The 22,306-nt window shown below is 31.1% G+C and overlaps 1 long non-coding RNA gene across 1 annotated transcript; it reads left to right on the top strand.

The window, feature by feature from the left end:
- The first annotated feature begins 7,193 nt into the window (after nucleotides 1–7,193).
- Nucleotides 7,194–12,277, top strand: LOC133323354 (uncharacterized). Its single transcript, XR_009754076.1, has 2 exons — nucleotides 7,194–7,337; nucleotides 12,234–12,277. It is a non-coding gene; the product is annotated as an uncharacterized LOC133323354 (long non-coding RNA).
- The last annotated feature ends 10,029 nt before the right edge of the window (nucleotides 12,278–22,306 follow it).

Genomic DNA, 22,306 nt, shown 5'->3' with positions numbered 1-22,306 from the left:
CTCAATTTCTGAAAAAGGGTCGTTAAAGGATTTTGGGTAGGGCACAGTGGGTCAGAGGAATTTCAATTTTTTGGAAATATTTTTTCCTCATACAAAATTGAATTATCGATAACATTTTTTAACAAAAAGATAAATTTAAATTTAAAGAACAATTATTATCGATACATTTTATTATAAGAAAAGTTGTTATCGATGTATTTTCCTCATAGACAATTTGTATCGATAATGTAACTTTATGGAAAAGTTGTTATCGAAAAATTTTCTTTATAAAAACATAGTTATCGGTATTTTTTCAATATGGTTAATTGGTTATCTATAAGTGTTCTCTATAGAAATGTGGTTATCGATATGTTGTCTTTATAAAAAAATTATAATCGAAATATTTTGTAGTTATCGGTATGTTTTCTCTAGTTATCGATATGTTTTCTCTAGTTATCGGTATGTTTTCTCTAGTTATCGGTATGTTTTCTCTAGTTATCGGTATGATTTCTCTATGGAAAAATTGTTATCGATAAGTGTTCTATATGGAAAATTGGTTATCGATAAGTGTTCTCTATGGAAAATTAGTTATCAATGAGTTTTAAACTATGGAAAAGTTGTTATCGATAAGTTTTCTCTATAGAAAATATATTTATCGATCATTGTTTCTGTATCTGAAATTTCTTATCAGAAACTTCTCTCTTTAAAAATGTTATTATCGATAACGTTTCTCCTTAGAACCATAATTATTGACAAGTTGTTTTCATAAAAATGTTTTCTTTTATAGAAAATCTGCTATCGATAGCTTGTCTGCACATTAAGTTTATTATTGATAAGTTTTTTTTTTCATTTAAATAGTGTTCATCGATAAGTTTTGTCTAAAAAATTTGTTATCGACGAATTATCTTTTTAGAACATTCATTATCGATAAATTTTCTTTGTAGAACTGTCATTACCGATAAAATTGCTTCATAAAAATATTGTTATCGATATATTTTTTTTATGGAAAATCTGATATCGATATATTTTCTTTATAGAAAATCTATTATCGATATATTTTATTTACAGAAATACAGTTATCGGTATATTTTCTTTATAGAAAAATTATTATCGATATATTTTCTATATAGAAAATCTATTATCGATATATTTTCCATATAGAAAGTCAGTTATCGGTTTATTTTATTTATAGGAAATTTATTATCGATATTTTTTGTTTATAAACAATTTGTTATCGACATATTTTCTATATAGAAAGTCAGTTATCGGTATATTTTATTTAAAGAAAGTCAGTTATCGGTATATTTTATTTATAGAAAATCAATTATCGATCATTTTTCTTTATAGAAAAATTTTTATCGATATATTTTCGTTATAGTAAATCTATTATCGATGTATTTTCTATATAGAAAGTCAGTTATCGGTATATTTTCTTTAAAGAAAATCAGTTTTCGACATATTTTCTTTATAGAAAGTCAGTTATCGGTACATGTTCTTTATAGAAATTCAGGTATCGGTATATTTTCTTATGGAAAATCTGTAATCGAAACATTTTCTTTATAAAAACTATTTTATCGGTTTGTTTTCTTTGACGAAAATCTGTTATCGATATATTTTCTTTATAGAAAAATTGTAATCGATTTATTTTCTTTACAAAAAATATGTTATCGATATATTTTCATTGATGAAAATCTGTTATCGATCTATTTTCTTTATAGAAAATCTATTGTCGATATACTTTCATAATAGATATATTTTCGTTATCGGTGTTATCGGTATATTTTCTTTGAGAAAAACCAGTTATTGATATATTTTCACTATGGAATACTGGTTATCGATGATTTGTATTTATAACAGTTTATTATAATTTTTTTTCTTTAAATAAATTTTGTTATCGATAATTTTTCTGTGTAGAATTTTTATTATCGATAATTTTTCTCTATAAAAAAATTGTTATCGATAATTTTTCTCTATAGAAAATCTATTATCGGCATTTTTTTCTTTTTAAAAATTCATTATCGATTATTTGCCATTATGAAAAATATATTATCGATAATAGAAAAACACACTATCGATAACTTTTCCTTAAAAAAAATCAATAGAAAATACCTTATCTCAACATTCGCTTTTAAACATTTTGTTCCGATTAATTGGTCTTCGTTAAAAAATGTTGTTATCGAAATCTTTTCCCATGGAACCAATGTTTATTTTTTTCCTTCACAAAAATATTGACTAATTTGCTGTTTTCAATTTTTCTTCTTTTGCATTTTACGTTTACGTTTTTTGCTGTGGTGGTTGCTTGAGACCTTGCCAATTTACAATTTGAAAATTTTTGTTTGTCTGGCAAAATGGCAAAAAACGAAAATGTGATAAGAATCGGTTTGAAATCGCATTCGTACAATGCTGTTTCCTTGCGGCACAATGGAGTGTGCCACATATTTTTTTCGCACACACAGCAGACAAATCTTTGTATCTGTGAGTAAGTGTGTGTGCCGATATCAGACAGTTAAGATTTTTGCCAAGACATGTGGATAAGTGTTAACATAGCCACCCCAACCTCCAGCACCAGGACCGCCACCATCATTGTCGTCATCATCATCCGGCGACCATTACGATAACAAGCATATTAGATACTTGGTTTGGCATCGTCGACATCGTCTTGGAATGCCAAATTCCACAGCGACAAAATTTATTTTCCAAGGAGTTTTTTTTTGTCTGCAATTTGTGGCATAGAAATACGCCAACAATGTTAAAGGAAAATTCTTCGATAGTGGCTAAGAGGGGGGAGGGAGAAGCAGGGAAGGAGGCGAAGCCCATGAAGATTGAGATGTCTGCTGTCTAAGATTTCAAGATAAAATTACCGAACAAATGTCACCTGACTATGTCGTCGAAAAATAATAGTTGGTTTGCTGGTTTTGTTCCGATGACTGGCGGCCAGGCTGGCTGCCTGACAGGCTGTGGGTAGTTTGTTATTTGCGGCTTGTTAGCTTTTGAGAATTTGTCAGCAATTGAACGGCAAAAACATCGACAAAAATGTTATTTTCTATGACCATCTCCAACTCATTAAAACTCATTTGTTATAGACCGGACCACTAATTGCAGTGGCTGTCTGTCTGCCCGTCTGTCTCTCAGATATTTTAATGAGTTTTTGATTCAAATATTTGATTCAAGGTCATTTGGCGTTTTGAATTGAGTCTGCAATTTCTTTTCATCAATTTTGAGGAAGCAATTCATTGGAGTGTTGAAGAGACTCTCACACACACACACACACACTCATACATACATAAATACTCACCACTGGTTCTTTGAAGTGTCAAAAGCTTGCTCCGCTTTGTAGTTCAAATAGCAACTCTGTCAATTGTTTTGAAGTAGAAGATGAAGAAGAAGAAGAAGACTCAGCGTAGACACAGTTGTTCAAAGCTATTTTGGATTTGTTTTGAAGTGGTTTGGCGGCAATTATTTCAATACAAATGTTTCACAAAATAAATAAAAAAAAAACAAATTATCGATTAAAGAATGTCAGCCAAAGCAGTAGCAGCGTCATCATCGTTATTTGAAATAAATAATATTTTTATTTCACTTTTTTCAAAACTTGATTTGATTTATGAAACAAGATTGTGTTTGAAATTTTTTAAATACAATGGGAGTATTGGAAAGCAAACAAAATATATGTGGATGTTTTTTTTTACCTTGTTATCGACAAGATTTCTTTAGAGAACTTTTGTTATCGTTTAGATTTTTTAATAGCAATGTTGTTATCGGTAATTTTTCTTTATAGAAATTTTGTTATCGATCCAATTTTGTTCAAGTAATTCAGTTATCGATCAAATTTTCTTCAAGAAATTCAGTTATCGATTAGTTTTTTTCTAGAGAATATTGGTTTTCGATAATATTGTGGTATATAAATGCTGTTATCCATGCAATTTCAATATGAAAAATCTGTTATCGATACATTTGCAATATGTACAACTTGTTATCGATTAATGTTCTTTAATGGAAACTAATTATCGACTGGTTTTCTTTATGCAGAATGTGTTATCGAGAAATTTTCTTTATAGTAGACGTGTTGTCGAAAGGTTTTCTGTACAGACAATGTGATATCGATTAATTTTCTTTACAAAAATCTAATTATCGATAAGTTTTCTTTACAGAAAACTTAGTATCGATACATTTTCTATACAAAAAATTATTATAGACAAATTTTCTCCATAGCAAACTAATTATCGATAAATTTTATGCTCAAAAAACTAATTATCGATAGGTTTTATGTTCAGACAACTAATTATCGATTAGTTTTTTCTGCAGAAAACTAATTGTCGATACGTTTTCTCTACAAAATAGTAATTATCAAAAAATTTTCTCTACAGGAAATCAATTATCGATAAGTTTTCTCAACAAAAAACCAATTATCGATAGGTTTCCTCTACATCAAACTATTTAACGATAAGTTTTCTCCACAAAAACATAGTTATCGATACGTTTTCTCTACAGATAAATAATTATCGATACGTTTTCTTTACAAAAAACTTATTATCGATACGTTTTCTCTACAGAAAATTAATTATCGATAAGTTCTCTTTGCAGATAACTAATTATCGATAAGTTTTCTCTACAGAAAACTAATTATTGGAAAGTTTTCTCTACAGAATATTAATTATCGATAAGTTCTCTTTGCAGATAACTAATTATCGATAGGTTTTCTCTACAGAAACCTAAATATCGATAAGTTTTCTTTGCAGATAACTAATTATCGATACGTTTTTTACAAAAAATTATTTATCGATAAGTTTTTTCTATAGAAAACTAGTTATCGATAAGTTTAATATACAGAAAACTAATTATCGATAAGTTTTCTCTACAGAAAACTAATTATCGATAAGTTTTCCCTACAGAAAACTAATTATCGATAAATTTTTAACTAAAAAAACTTATTATCGATAAGTTTTCTCCACAGAAAACCAATTATCGATAAATGTTCTCTACAGAAAACTAATTATCGATATGTTTTTTCCACAGAAAACTAATTATCGATACAATTTTAATTAAAAAACTTATTATCGATAAGTTTTCTCCACAGAAAACCAATTATCAATACATTTTCTCTACAGAAAACTAATTAACGATAAGTTTTTCTCTGCAGAAAACTAATTATCGTTAATTTTTTCTCTACAGAAAACTAATTATCGATAAGTTGACGCTACAAAAAACTAATTATCGATAAGTTGACACTACAAAAAACTATTCATCGATAAATTTTCTTATTATCGATAAGTTTTCTCCACAGAAAACTAAGTATCGATATGTTTTTCTCTACAGAAGACTAATTATCGATTAGTTTTCTTCATAGAAAACAAATAATCGAAAATGTTTCTTTATAAAATGCTAGTTATCGATGTACTTTCTTGATGGTAAACTAATTATCAATACGATTTCTTGATAGAAACGGCAAAATCGTTAGTCAGGAAATGTGTTATCGATGCTTTTTGTTTATGGTGAACTAATTATCGATACGATTTTTTTTATTGAAACGGCATTATCGATAGATATTCTCTCCAGGAAATCAATGAATCGATGAATTTTCTTTATAGAGAAGCAGTTATAGATTAGTTTTCTTTATAGAAAACCAACTATCGATAAGTTCTTTTTATAGAAAATGTTTTATTGGAATGTTTCTAGTATAGAAAGCTAGTTATCGATAATTTGTCTTTATAGACAAGTATGAATCGGTAAGATTTTTCTACAGTAAACTAATCGATTTGTTTTCTTTATAGGAAACTAATTAAGTTTCTTTATAGAAAACTAATTATCGATTAATTTCTTTAACGAAAATTTGTTATCGACATGTTTTCTTCAGAAAAAATATTGTTATCGATAACTTATCCCTATGGACAACTATAATTATCGGTATGATTTCTTGATAGAAAGTATGTTATCGATAGCTATTATATCAAAAAATGAATTATCGATTAGTTGTTTTAACGAATATTTTTTATCGACATGTTTTCTTCAGAAAAATCTTATTATCGATAACTTGTCCTTATGGGCAACTATAATTATCGTTATGATTTCTTGTTAGAAAGTGTGTTATCGATAGTTTTTATATCAAAAAATTAATTATCGATCAATTCTCTTTATTGAAAATCAATTATCGATTAGTTTTCTTTATATAATAGTAATTGGCGATTGATTTTCTTTATATAAATTACGTTATCGAGAGATTTTGCTACTTTTTTTCTTTACCAAAAATACTGGTTATCGAAAATATTACTTCAGTATTTTAATATTTTCTACATCCACAATTTTGCGCAAAAAAATCCCATTTATATTTTATGATTTATTGAAAAGAATTCTAACTAAAAAACTAGTTTTGAATAATAATTTTTTTTTTAAAACAATGTCAATGTCTCTCTCGGATGTCATCATTCCGATAGATGACAGCTGATGTACTAAAAACAAAAAATTCCATAGAAAAAATTTCAAAATAATTATCGTAATAAATCATTGAGCTATTTATTTCCATTCACTATGCAAATTAATTTTTGTAGTTATGTGCTAGAATTTTTAACACAACTGCATTTACAGCCAGGGGGGCTCTGTAATTGTTGTTGATAGTTTTAATAAATATTATTAATGTGTGAATGAAAAATGATATTTAATTAATACCAAAGAACAGAAAATAGCAAAATTATTCAAATCACGTATGGCTATTAAAAAAAAAACTAAAATTGTGGTCAATGGTTTTGTTTGAAGTGATTTTGGCCGCTTGACCACCCCTTGGCCTAACATGGAAAGGCATTTAATTTTACTTTTATGGCCATATTTATAACTATTAATAACAAATAATAATAATTATTTATTGAATTTGAATTTATTATTTAAAAAAAAAATATTATTAAAATTTATAGTTTTGTTTATTTTGAATTCGAAACTCACGATTTGTTTTTTTTTCTAAAAATGGAGATTTTAATTATTTCAAATATTTTTTTTTGAATTTTTTTGTCATGATTCTAATAATTCAAATCAAAATTGTTGATTGTAAAAAAATATGTATTAAAAATATATACACACAATTATATATACCAATATGGTGTGTTTATTTTGTGTTTGTATCCGTGAGATACTCTGGCTTTATTATTTGAATTACCAATTCATATATGTTTGCTTTTTGTTTGCTATTATTTTTTATTCTCCCAAACATTTATGGCCATTTATTATTGGCCATAAATACTCAGTTTATTGTTAATAATATGTAATTTGTATTCATTTAATTTTTATTGTTTTTGTTTTTTTCTATCTGTCTGTTTCCAGGTTACCACAGTTTACACTCTATGCCAGGATTATTTTTTTTATGATGGTAAGTAGCAATGCTCTGTACTGTGTATTAATAATAAGAGATTAATAAGAGAGTGGGAGAGAGAGAGAAAAAACAGGGAGAAGAGTATTAGTAAATAACACGTGCAGTTATATTCAATTAAGATAATATGACAAATGATCAAGCCAGGGTTGGGAAGTTGGAATTTACACAGAGAAGAGCCATGGGCTCTTGGATAGGGGACGGGGATGGAAAGTTTGAAATACAAATTATTAAAAAATTAGACGATAAAATTCAAATGAAAATCCAAAATACCAAATTACAGCCAATTTGATTTAAAATCGCGAAATTTGGAGAGTTCGGTTATATGGGGACTACCCTAAAAAGTTGACCAAAATTGATAATTTTTGGTGGGAAGATTTGCTACCCGATAAAAACCCCAAATATCAAATTATAGCCCATTCGGTTGAAAATCAAGTCCAAGATACACCAAAATACCGAAATTCGGGAGGTACCGTTATGTGGGGGCTATCCGAAAGAGTGGACCTTTATTGATCGTTTTTGGTATACAGATTTGCTACCCAATAAAAACTTAAAATACCCAATTGCAGTTAATTTGTTTGAAAATCGAGCTCAAGATCCTCAAAATATCGGAAATTTTAGGGTATCGTTATATGGGAGTTACCCTTAAATGTGAACCAAAATTACTAATTTTTGGCAGAAAAATTCCCTACCCAAGAAGAACCCCAAATACCAAATTAGAACCCATTCGCTAAAAAATCAAGCCCAAGATCCCCAAAATATCGAAATTCCGGAGGTACCGTTATATATGAACTGCCCTAAAATGTTGACCAAAATTGCTAATTTTTGGTAGAGGGATTCGCCAGCCAATAAGTAACCAAGATACCCAATTACAGCCAATTTGGTTGAAAAATTTAACTAAAATCGCCATAATTCCGAAAATTGGCAATGTTCCATTATATGGAGGCTATACCAAAACCTGGACTGATATATACCATTTTTAATTCCAAACATCTTAAAGGTGCCTGCAATGTTTATGGAAAATTTCAAAGCTCTAGGTTAAATATTACGAGCTGTATCGTGAATTCAAAAAAAATGGCGCCCAACGGAAAATAAAACGAAAATATGCGCAACTAAAGAATTTGAAAAATATAATGCAATCAATGACTTCGTGGAAGAAAATATTTTTAAAAGTAAACAATTTTTTTTACCAAAAATCCCTTTGATCACATTTTTCCCTCAAGTGTTTCCCTTCCCTACACCCACAACAACAAATGACATTTCTTCCGATTGCTATGAATTTTGAGATTCATCACTCATCCGACAACAGTAGATTTCCTGTTCATACTTGTTTGATGTTTGCTTGAATGACGACGGCGTCGAGAGGTAATCCAAAACCCGTATGGGCCAAGCCCCCATCTCCCCATTACCGCATGGGGACAAATAAGAAAAAAAAAAAATGCCACGCCACAAAAACCACCACAGCAAGCAGGCCACCTAATTTTATGCAAACCCAAGTTTTTTTTTTTCTCTCATTTTAATCCTTGCCTCAGACAGTTTGTCTAATAATATTTTTTAAACACCCCAGCCGAACCTACAACACCATTAACCAGCCAGCCACCCCTCAGCTGAACGAACCACCTCCTTGTTCATGTAATCTTGACAAGACATTGCTCAAGATTTTGTTTTCAATATTTTTGTTGTTGTTATTTCTGCGTCACAGACAACAACAAATACGGTTGTGGTCAGGCAAAAATAGGAAGAAGAAGAGAAAAAAAAATATGAAACACATTCTCCTCAGTTGCGGTATAGAAATGGAGAAAAGTGTGTAGAAGAAAAAAAGACGTACGGAACGGTAATAATAATGACATGTGTGTGGTCAGAATAGCGTTAATATGGCTTGGGCCAAATCAGGGCAGACGTTAAGTACATATGCGAAGACACATACAAACATATATATATATATATATATATATTTCAGCAGTTGTGCAAAAATTAAATAGCAAAAAAACGGGAAAATGTTCTCCCATTTAATTTTGTCAAGAAAATAATTATTTAATATTACTTCATGTTGGGCGCCATTTTTTGGAAATCACAATAGAGCTCACAATATTGAAGATAGAGCTTTGAAATTAGGCACAAACATTGCTAGCACCATTAGGATGTTTGAAATTGAAAATGGTATATATCGGCCCACGTTTTGGTATATCCTCGATAGAACGGAACCTCTAAAATTTCAATATTTTAGTGGCTATCACCACGTTTACTCAACCGATTAGTCTGTAATTGGGTATTATGCGTCTTATGGGATAGCGAATCTCTGTACAAAAAATGATACATTTTGGCCCACATTTTAGGGTAATCCCCATATAAAGGTACCCCCAAATATTCGACATTTTGGGGATTTTGGTCACGTTTTTCAATATAATGGGTTATAATTTGTTATTCTGCTGTCTTATGGAGTAGCGAATCTCCATACCAAAAATGATTAATATTGGCCGATTTTTTAGGGTAGCTCCCATATATCAGAACCTTCCAATATTCGATATTTTAGTCACGTTTTCAACCGAATAGACTCTAATTTGGTAGTTAAGATTCCCAATGCGTAGCAAATCTTCATAGAAAAAATTTTTAATATTGACCGATTTTGTAGGGTAGGTCACATATAAACGTACCTCCCAAAGTTCCGATTTTTTGTGATCTTGGGTTCGTTTTTCAACCGAATTGGCTGTAATTTGGCATTAGGGTTTTTAACTAAGTAAGAAATCATCCTACCAAAGATTATCAATATTGGTCCATTTTTTAGAGTAGCTCCCATTTAATGGTACCTGCAGAATATCGGAATTTTGGGTAGCTTGGTCTCAAATTTCTACCGAATGGACTCTAATTTGGTGTTTGGGTTTCTCATTGCGTAGCAAATCTTCATACCAAAAAGTATTAATATTAGCCAATTTGTGAGGGTATCCCCCATATATCGGATCCCCCAATTTTCCATAGTTTAATTTGATATATTGGGTTCTCATAGGATATCATAGCTTCCTACCAAAAATTTTTAACATTGGTTGATTTTTTAGGGTAGCTTCCATATAATGCTACATCCCGAATATCGGAATTTTGGGGATCTTGGGCTCGTTTTTCAATCGAATTTAATGTAATATGGTATTTTAGGTTCGCATTGGCTAGAAAATCGTCCTACCAAAAATTATCAATATTGGTCGATTTTTGAGGGTGGCTCCCATATAATGGTACCTTCCGAATATCGGAATTTTGGGGATCTTGGGCTCGTTTTTCAACCGAATTGGCTGTAATTTGGTATTTAGGGATCTCAATGGATAGAAAACTTTTCTACCAAAAATTTTTAATATTGGTCGATTTTTTAGGCTAGCTCCCATATAAAGGTACCTCTCAAATTTGGATATTTTGGGAATCTTGGGCTCGATTTTCAACCGAATGGACTTGTATTTTGTATTTAAGGTTCGCATTGGGTAACATATCTTCCCATCAAAAATAATGAATATTGGTCGAAGTTGTAGGGTAGCTCACATATAACGGTACCTACCGAATATCGGAATTTTGGGTATCTTGGGCTCAAATTTCAACCGAAGTGACTATAATTGGGTATTTTCACTTCTCACTGGGTAACAAATCTTCATACCAAAAATTATTAATATTGGTTGATTTTTTAGGATAGCTCCCACTTAACCGTACCTCCCGAATTTCAGTATTTTGGTGATCTTGGGCTCAAATTTCAACCGAATGGACTCTAATTTGGTATTTGGGGTTCTCATTGCATAGAAAATCTTCATACCAAAAATTATTAATATTGACCGATTTTTTAGGGCAGCTCCTATGTAACGGTACCTAACGAATATCGGAATTTTGCCGATCTTGGGCAGGTTTTCCAGCCGAAGTGCCTGTAATTAGGTATTTTGGCTTCTCATTGGATAGAAACTCTTCCTACCGAAAGTTATTAATATTGGCTGACTTTTTAGGATAGCTCCCGAGTTTGAGCTCAGTTTTTAATCGATTAGCCTGTAATTCAATTCCTTTACTTTATAACTTTAAATGCAAAAATGTCAATATTTAATATGGCAACAGTATTTTTTTTCTAATCTGATTATTTCTACGAGGAGTATTTTTGGTATTGAAAGGGTCCTTGAGCTCAGCCTCTTTTTTCTTCCAAATTTTATGGGAGCTCCTTTACAACTTTGATTGCTAATATAACCAGATTTAAACATTTTTTCAATCTCGTTTCAATAACTTTAAATGCAAATATGTCAAAATATTATTCATCTGATTTTTTTCCGGTGGGCTCTCGACTTCTGATACCTGAAAGAAAATTTCCTTAAACAATATTTTTTATGGCTAACTTATTGGTCAGTAGATTTTCTCTAGCAAATTATTTTTTTTTATATATGGTCCTCTAGTGTAAATTCCTTCCTTCTTCCCCTTTTCCCCCTTCCTTAAAGGGGGTTTTTGGTGAAGATAAAATTACGGTTGTTACTGTTTTCCCCATTCATGTACGAAAAACGTGATAAAAAGTTGATATCAGCAGATTTGTTTTCAGTTTGTTTGGTTTTTTTCTGTCCTATGGGCAATTTAACACCACGCGGTATAATAAAATGCAGACATATTGGTCAGCAAAAATTAACAACAATTTTTTTTTCTTTGTTGTTTTGGGAAATTTAATACTAGAAAAAAAATTTTTGGGCGTTTTTTCTACTCTACCCCGACTTGATCTCATGAGCAATTAGAATTACAATTAATTTTCATGTTGTTATTTATTTAAAATTTATTGTTGTAGTTGTATTTTTATTGTAAATTTGTTGTTATTGATTTTCTTTCTTTGTATTTTTCGTTATTCTCATCCACCCATTTTTCTTGGGTTCTTTTGTCTCTCTTTTTTTCTCATTATAGGTAGTGTTTGCCTTTGCAACAACAGCATGTTCAAAGAAAACAAACGATTATGTGATAATGTTAAAAAATCACGAGAGGGCATTACATATAAATGCCGCCGGCAAAGTGACAGCAACAGATATATCATTAGCACGTAAGTATCTATATATATGTATTTGATTTACACATACCATGCAAGGCATGTAAGAAGAAAATAATAATAAAACGCACATGTGAACACACCCAATGTAAAGAGAAAAAAACGGCCCATAAAATACCAATATAAACCCCTCATTAGCAGTGCTATAAAAAGTAATCACCTGAAGAGCAAGAGAGAGAGAGAAAGTTCTTTAATTATTACATTACAAAAGTTTAACACCTTATTGAGGGTGATCTCATAAGGCTAATGCCTATAGAAAGACATTGAAAGAGGGAGAGAGAAAGAGAGAGAGATAAACTGAGAGCTTACGGTAATCGTATGACTAATTAAGGCAACTTAATTGTTATATTACACCCCGTTAACACCTCTATTGGGCAAACGGTAATTGAAACAAAAGGAAAGAGAAAGGCAGAGAATGAGAGAGAAGGCCTCAGTGATATTTCTCTGGAAGAACAAAAGAAAACAACCTGAAATAATAACGGCTTTCTTTGATCACCAACTAGACAAGTGTTATGGCCACACTTGAGAGAGAGAGATTTAATGTACAATTAATAATAACTCTCTGAGTGTTCAACTCTTAAGTGTCTTGGTCGTTAATTCTAAAAGAGATTTTTTCAAATCTCTGTTTACCTACAACGAAGAAAAATAACTCCTCCTTAAGTCATTTCTTGTTGTAAATTTACAAGGTGTGATTAACACCCGCTAAAGAAGATCCTGTGTTAAATACACACACGAAGAAAAAAAGGGTTTCATGATTGTGTTTGCCAATATAACACACAACACAACACTTAAGGTGCATGTTCGTTCATCCCAAAGAAAAAACGAGACACTCACACTTACCTTTACACCTTTTCTTACAAAAAGTAAGTAAATAAATAAATAAAAAAATAAATAAATATTGAAAATAAGTGGGAAAAACTCTGGTGGCAAGGCGTCGAAAGTCGTCGTGTCGTGTCGTCGGCGGCATTTTAACAAAAGCAAGACAATGCCAACAATGAGTTAACACACATACTACATACCTTAAATACACATACATACATGTTGGTAAATATAAGAAGAAGAAAATAAAAATTTTCTTCGTCTAGTATTTGGATACAAACAAATGGATTTAAAGAGTAAATAGATGAGGAAGAAAAATTAAGAAAATAAAAAATAAGAAGTGTATGCAGTAGGCCTGATGACGAACAAGCCCTTTTTACCAAAGGCTACCTGAATTTGTGATAATGAGTTTTTTTGAAAAAAAGTTTTTGAAAAAAATCCTAAGAGGGTCAAAATGCCCAGGGACTTCTTCGGTTAGTTTTAAGCCTGGGCAAAAATATTTTTTTCTTGAGACTCAATCCAGTTTTATATTCTAAAAGGTAACTTTAAATGCAAATACGTCAAAATTATGTAGAACTTCTTGCCCTGACAATAAAATTTATTCACATAGACTGAAGGCAATTTTTTGTTTCAAAAAAAGTCTTAGATTAAATGCAAATACGCCAAAATAGAGTCCAAAAATCATCCAAGAAAATGCCAAACATAGCCAAAATGTAAGAGGACGTTTTAAGGGTTTTAAAATACCGACTTGAAGATTTATTCGATCAAATGTTAGGTTCCAAAGGTTTAGGATTAATACCTTCAAATACAAATACGCCAAAATATGTTTCAAAAATCTTGGGAGAAAACTCCAAATGTTGTCAATATGTTGCCGAACTTCTTATGGATCTTAGAAGTCTTGCCAATAGTGACTTGAAAATTTAACTCGATCCATATTGGTATTCCATGAGGACTTAAATGTATAACTTTAAATGCAAATACGTCAAAATAGGCTTCTAAAATCTTTGTCAAAATAGGGTGTAAAACTATTGGAAGGAAATGCCAAACATAGTCAAAATTTGAGAGGACTTTCTATAGGTTTTAAAACAGGGACTTGAAGATTTATTTGATGAAATGTTAGGTTCCAAAGGTTTAGGATTAATAACTTTAAATGCAAATACGCCAAAATCTGATACAAAAATCATTGAAAAATTCCAAATAAAGTCCAAATGTTGTTGATGTTCTAATGACTTGTGATTAATACTTTTCTCTTGGTACTTGATCCGACTTTGGATTCCAAAAGGGCCTTAGATTAATAACTTTAAATACAAATACGCCCAAAATAGGTTTCAAAAATCTTGGGAGAAAACTCCAGAAGTTGCCGATATGCTGCAGAACTTCTTATGGGTCTCAGAAGTCTTGCCAGAAGTGATTTGAAAATTTAACTTGATACAATTTTGTATTCCATAAGGCCTTAGATGAATAACTTTAAGTACAAATACGCCAAAATAGGTTTCAAAAACTTCTTATGGTTTTGAATATTTATTCGATCCAATTTTAGGTTCCAAGATGTTTAGAATTGATAACTTTAAATGCAAATACGTCAAAATAGGGTTCAAAAACTTTGTAAGAAAATTTCAACCATAGTCAAAATGCTGGAGAACTTTTTATGTATTTTAAAAGTCTTGCCCGAAGCGTTCGGAAAATTGTACTCGATCCAATTTTATATTCAATTAGGACTCAGAAGTCTTTGAAGAAAGTTCCAAACCTAGTCAAAATGCTGGAGAACTTCTTATGGGTTCTAATAGTCTTCCCAATACGCCAATATTTGAAAATGTTACTCTATAAAGTTTCGATCAAATGTTAGGTTCCAAAGGTTTAGGATTAATACCTTCAAATACAAATACGCCAAAATATGTTTCAAAAATCTTGGGAGAAAACTCCAAATGTTGTCAATATGTTGCCGAACTTCTTATGGATCTTAGAAGTCTTGCCAATAGTGACTTGAAAATTTAACTCGATCCATATTGGTATTCCATGAGGACTTAAATGTATAACTTTAAATGCAAATACGTCAAAATAGGCTTCTAAAATCTTTGTCAAAATAGGGTGTAAAACTATTGGAAGGAAATGCCAAACATAGTCAAAATTTGAGAGGACTTTCTATAGGTTTTAAAACAGGGACTTGAAGATTTATTTGATGAAATGTTAGGTTCCAAAGGTTTAGGATTAATAACTTTAAATGCAAATACGCCAAAATCTGATACAAAAATCATTGAAAAATTCCAAATAAAGTCCAAATGTTGTTGATGTTCTAATGACTTGTGATTAATACTTTTCTCTTGGTACTTGATCCGACTTTGGATTCCAAAAGGGCCTTAGATTAATAACTTTAAATACAAATACGCCCAAAATAGGTTTCAAAAATCTTGGGAGAAAACTCCAGAAGTTGCCGATATGCTGCAGAACTTCTTATGGGTCTCAGAAGTCTTGCCAGAAGTGATTTGAAAATTTAACTTGATACAATTTTGTATTCCATAAGGCCTTAGATGAATAACTTTAAGTACAAATACGCCAAAATAGGTTTCAAAAACTTCTTATGGTTTTGAATATTTATTCGATCCAATTTTAGGTTCCAAGATGTTTAGAATTGATAACTTTAAATGCAAATATGTCAAAATAGGGTTCAAAAACTTTGTAAGAAAATTTCAACCATAGTCAAAATGCTGGAGAACTTTTTATGTATTTTAAAAGTCTTGCCCGAAGCGTTCGGAAAATTGTACTCGATCCAATTTTATATTCAATTAGGACTCAGAAGTCTTTGAAGAAAGTTCCAAACCTAGTCAAAATGCTGGAGAACTTCTTATGGGTTCTAATAGTCTTCCCAATACGCCAATATTTGAAAATGTTACTCTATAAAGTTTTACATTAATGCAAATACGCCAAAATAGGGTTGAAAAACGTCTTATGGTTTTTAAAAGTATTGCCAATAGTGATTTGAATATCTACTCGATCGATCACAGTTAGGTTCGAAAATGTTTAGAATTAATAACATTAAATGCAAATACGTCAAAAAAGGGTTCGAAAAAATTTCAAGAAAATTCCAAACATAGTCCAAATGTTGGAGAACTTCTTGTGGGTTCTAATAATCTTCCAAATAAGCCAATATTTGAAAATTTTATTCTATAAAGTTCTACATTAATAACTTTAAATGCAAATACGCCAAAATAGGTTTCAAGAACTTCGAAAAATTCCATACAGAGTCCAAATTCTGGTCTAGCAAAGATTATTTTTTTATTCAATCCAATTTTATATTAAAAAAAAGTTTGGGATTATTAACTTTAAATGCAAATACGCCAAAATATGGTTCAAAAACAAACTGACAAATTGACAAATTCCAAACGCATTTAAAATTCTGTAAGGCATCCTATCGATTTTTTAAGTCTTGACAATAAGATTTCTTTGAAGAGACTCGATTCAATTCTTGATTTTAAAACGGTCTCAGATTAATAACTTTAAATGCAAATACGCCATAATAGGGCTCAGCGATCTTCCATAAAATTCCAAAGAGAGTGAAAATCCGGAAAACTTCTTAGCTCTTGTCAATAATATTATTTCCTCCGCCAAAATATGATGAAAAAAATATTTGATTGAATTTCCGAAACTTCGCAAGCAACTCTTCAACTAATTCCTCGAAATAAAAACATTTGGGCGCCATCCTTTTAGATTTCATTACACTGATTCTGATTCTGGCCTGCAAAGGTCCAATATATTTTTTCCAACTATCACAAAACAATTGGGCGCCAATATTTTAGCGTTCTCTTAATCGTTTTTTATTTTCAAAAATTGTATATTTTAGAATACAATTTCTGATTGTATAACTTTAAATGCAAATAAGCCAAAAATTGATATGAAAATTTCTTCGGACTTTATTTTCTTTATCTAAAACTGATCTTCAGGTTCCAGAAGTCCTTAAACGTTTCTGTGAAATGAAAAGCCATAAATAATTCCTTAACTTATAAAGACTTAAGGCTCTTCGAGTAGGTCTACTAAATAACACAAAAACAATTGGGCGCCATCCTAATAAATCTCACCAAAGTCAATCAATAATTCATAGAAAAAAACAAAAATTTTAATAAAAAATAAGCCATTGGGTTTTCAGCGTGACATCGATGACGTCTTTAGTTTTATGATGTTCTTCGTTCGATTTGTTCGACTGACCAACAACATTTGACGTCATTTGCCATAAAGGCATGTCCCCATATAACCAAATCACAAATAATCATAATAATAAAATAAGCTGTTCAGTGTAAACATACGTACACAAGTGATTTGTTTGTATTTTTTGCGCTATTATTAATTGTGGTATATAAAATAAAATCGCAAATGGAATATAAGTTGAATGAAAACGTTTTTTTTTTCGGGAGGCCTATAAATAGAATATATATGAAAGATTTATTATCTGTTTTTTTTTGAGGTACTCAAAAATGTGTTGTCTAATAAAAAAGAAATTGTCAATGATTTTGGTATTTGCCATATCTTAGGCGTATTTGTGATTGAGTATCACGATTGCCGAAATGAATTTGCAAGTTTTCATTGTGAGGAGTTCAGGGGCCTCTTTTTGGAAACAAAAATTATGACGTTTGGAGATGGAAAAAGTATTTTAGATCAATGTCTCTCCTCTAGAGAAGATATTTCGCAAAAAAATAATTAGGTTTATTCGAAAAATAACATGCCCAAGGGCTATGAGAGTATCGTATTATGCTTCAGGGGGTATCGATGATCCCTTACAATTTGTTTGTATAGATTATAACTTTAAATGCAAATATGGCAAGAAATAAATTCTCACTTAGGGTTTAGATCAACGACTCTTCTCTGGCGAAGATATTTCGCGAAAAATAATTTAGTTTATTCGAAAAATAACTTGTCCAGGGGCTTCGGGAGTATCGTATTATACGTCAAGAGGCATCGATGATTCCATATCATAATTTTTTGTATAAGTTATAACTTTAAATGCAAATAGGCCAACAAATAAATGCTCACTTCGGGTTTAGATCAATGTCTCTCTTCTGGAGAAGATATTTCGCCAAAAATAATTTAGTTTAGTCGAAAAATAACATGCCCAGGGGGTTTGAGAGTATCGTATTATGCTTCAGGGGGCAGCGATGATTCCTTAGCAATTTTTAATCCAAATATGTCAAGAAACAAATTCTCACTTAGGGTTTAGATCAATGTCTCTCCTCTGGAGAAGATATTTCGCCAAAAATAATTTAATTTATTCGAAAAATAACATGCCCAGGGGCTTTGAGAGAAACGTATTATTCATCAGGGGGCAGCGATGATTCCATATCAATTTTTTTGGATATGTTATAACTTTAAATGCAAATAGGCCAATAAACAAATTCTCACTTAGGGTTTATATCAATGCCTCTCCTCTGGAGAAGATATTTCGCCAAAAATAATTTCGTTTAGTTGAAAAATAACTTGTCCATGGGCTTTGGGAGTATCGTATTATGCATCAGGTGGAATTGATGATTCCTTATCAAAATGTTTTGTATAAGTTACAACATTAAATGCAAATAGGCCAAGAAATGAATTCTCACTTAGGGTATAGATCAATGTCTCTCTCTTGGAGAAGAAATTTCGCCAAAAAAATTTTGGTTCATTCGAAAAATAACTTGTCCAGGGGGCTTGGGAGAAACGTATTATGCATCAGGGGACAGCGATGATTCCTTAGCAATTTATTTGTATAGATTATAACTTTAAATGCAAATATGTCAAGAAACAAATTCTGATTTAGGGTTTAGATCAATGTCCCTCCTCTGGAGAAAAAATTGTGCTGAAAATAAGTTAATTTATTCGAAAAATTACTTGTTCAGGGGCTTAGGGAGTAACGTATTATTCATCAGGGGGTAGCGATGATTCCATATCAAAATTTTTTGTATAAGTTATCACTTTTAATGCAAATAGGCCAAGAAATAAATTCTCACATAGGGTTTAGATCAATGTCTCTCCTCTGGAGAAGATATTTCGCCAAAAATAAGTTAGTTTATTCGAAAAATAACATGCCCAGGGGCTTTGAGAGAAACGCATTATTCCTCAGGGGGCATCGATGATTCCTTTGCAATTTCTTTTGTATAGATTATAACTTTAAATGCAAGTAGACCAAGAAATAAATTCTCACTTAGGATTTAGATCAATGTCTCTTCTCCGGAGAAGATATTTCGCCAAAAATAATTTAGTTTATTCCAAAAATAACTTGTCAAGGGGCTTTGAGAGTAACGTATTATGCATCAGGGAGCAGCGACGATTCCCAAGCAATTTGTTTGTATAGATTATAATTTTAAATGTCAATAGATCAAGAAACGAATCCTCACTTAGGGTTTAGATCAATGTCTCTCCTCTGGAGAACATATTTCGCCAAAAATAATTTAGTTTATTCGAAAAATAACATGCCCAGGGGCTTTGAGAGAAACGCATTATTCCTCAGGGGGCATCGACGATTCCTTAGCAATTTATTTGTAAAGATTATAACTTTAAATGCAAATATGTCAAAAAACAAATTCTCACTTAGGGTTTAGATCAACGACTCTTCTCTGGAGAAGATATTTCGCCAAAAATAATTTAGTTTATTCCAAAAATAACTTGTCAAGGGGCTTTGAGAGTAACGTATTATGCATCAGGGAGCAGCGACGATTCCCAAGCAATTTGTTTGTATAGATTATAATTTTAAATGTCAATACGTCAAGAAACGAATCCTCACTTAGGGTTTAGATCAATGTCTCTCTTCTGGAGAAGATATTTCGCCAAAAATAATTTAGTTTAGTCGAAAAATAACTTGTCCAGGGGCTTTAAGATAAACGTATTATGCATCAGGGAGCAGCGATGATTCCTTAGGAAATATATTTATTATTTTCCTAAACCTTGAAGCTTTGCAGTTCACTGACTTCGAAATGCAAACTACGACTTTTATAAATAGTCGGTATTTATGTGACCCAATTTCTCCTTGAATTGGTATTTAAAAATAAATATCATAAATATTACCCAAAAATTTGTTATCTCCAAAAATTTGTTTCCCTAATGATAATCTATTATAGCATATTTTCAAATAATGATGATGGAAAACGAACACAATGACATTGACATTCCAATGAAAATATAATTTTGCAAATAAAAAAAAAAACTGAAATTTATTACATGCCTAGAATATTTCCGGAGTTATCAATAATCTATCAAAAGAATTATTTATTTCCAAGTGACATGCTTTTTCTAATAAATAATGAAAATAAAAAAGAAAACATATCTGAAACAAAATTCCATAGATAAGAAGTGGGGCTATCTCTGCACGTTATGCTTAGCAGGTGCTGATTGTCTCTCTATTTAAATCAATCATTGGTAACATAAATTTAACCAAAACCCAAACCAAAAAATTTAATTCTATGAATGACAGTTACTGTGGGAATTCTACTTGAATTTCCACTTGAAATTTCGGCAGCCGCTTGCCCATCGACCTGCCTGACTGCCTACATGCCGAACCATTGACGTTGTTATGGCCATAAATATTGATAGGTATTTTGCCAAAACTAAATCTATTCATAAATTTCAGTTTAAAAATATAATAATAAATATATCAAAAACAAAATGAAAACAAAAACAATAATATTAATAATAGTAGTATTGAAAATAATAATAATAACAATAACCTCCGCCGCTTGGCAAGAACAAAAACAAATCAGCCAGCCATTCAGCCAACAACTTTTCTACATATGTTATAACTCTTCACGATAAAGAGCCCATTAATTTTTTTGATAAAATTCCATGAAAATCAATGAGACACACACACACTCAACATATATAATAAATATATATCTGTATATTAAGGCTAGACGACAGCAAAAACTGCAATACCCGGCAGCAGCAATTAAAAGACGCCCCATACATGCTATTGCGTAGTGTATAAAAAATATCGAAAGACTTTTTTTGGGGGAAGAATATTTGGAACCTCTGTTTTTTATATCCAAGGGGGGCTTGTGTACTTACTGTTATTTTTGGACTACACATGTCTAAATTTACAAAATCGTAAAAAAAACCCAAACACATGTATGCCTGCAATAATGGGTCAGGGCAGAGCGCAAAACACAATGGTAATCAATTACAGGCATGTTTCATAATATATTTAAGCCCTGGCCCCTTATGGTCTAAAGCCGCATAATTAGGGGGAACAAAGTCGGGGATATTGGGGTTTTATTGTGTGTGTGTTCATTTTTTAGCTCCAAGGGGTCTACAATGCAAAGCCGAAAAAAACATGTGGTCATGAGTATGGAAACTTTGGGTTTCTAATCATTTCAGGAAGCGACTCAGTTTTTTTTTTCTTTCGAAAATAACTTTAAATACAAATATGGCAAGAAAATAGTTAATTTCTTAGGGATCAAATAAATTTCCCTTCTCTCCCCCCCATTTCTCTTATCTAAAAAAGTCATTTCCCCGGAAAAAAATTCAGTTTATTATCAAAAATAACTTGTCTGTGGCCATAGGGAGAAATCTTATGACGCATCAGGAAGCAGCGAAGTTTTCATACCAAATTTTGTGAAAAAGGTTATAAGTTTCTGGGTTAGATCAATGCCTCTCCTCCGTAGAAGATATTTCTCCAAAAATAATTTAGTATATTCGATAAATAACTTGCCCTGAGGCTTTAAGATAATCGTCTTATGCCTCTGGGAGCAGCGATGATTCCTTAGCAACTTATTTGTATAGATTATAACTTTAAATGCAAATAGACCAAGAAATAAATTCTCACGTAGGGTTTAGAAGAATGTCTCTCCTCCGGGGAAGATATTTCGCTAAAAATAATTTAGTTTATTCGAAAAATAACATGTCCAGAGGCTTTAAGATAATCGTCTTATGCCTCTGGGAGCAGCGATGATTCCATATCAAACTTTTTTCAATAGAGTATAGCTTTAAATGCAAATAGACCAAGAAATAAATTCTCACGTAGGTTTAAGAAGAATGTCTCTCCTCTGGGGAAGATATTTCGCTAAAAATAATTTACTTTTATTCGAAAAATAACTTATCCAGAGGCTTTAAGATAATCGTCTTATGCCTCTGGGAGCAGCGATGATTCCTTACCAATTTGTTTGTAT

This window comes from Musca vetustissima, unplaced genomic scaffold (assembly GCF_032173495.1).
Source record: "Musca vetustissima isolate MV318-11 ecotype Yass unplaced genomic scaffold, APGP_CSIRO_Mvet_v1 utg330316, whole genome shotgun sequence".
NCBI lineage: Eukaryota > Metazoa > Arthropoda > Insecta > Diptera > Muscidae > Musca > Musca vetustissima.
This window is presented reverse-complemented; position numbering and strand designations above follow the sequence as displayed.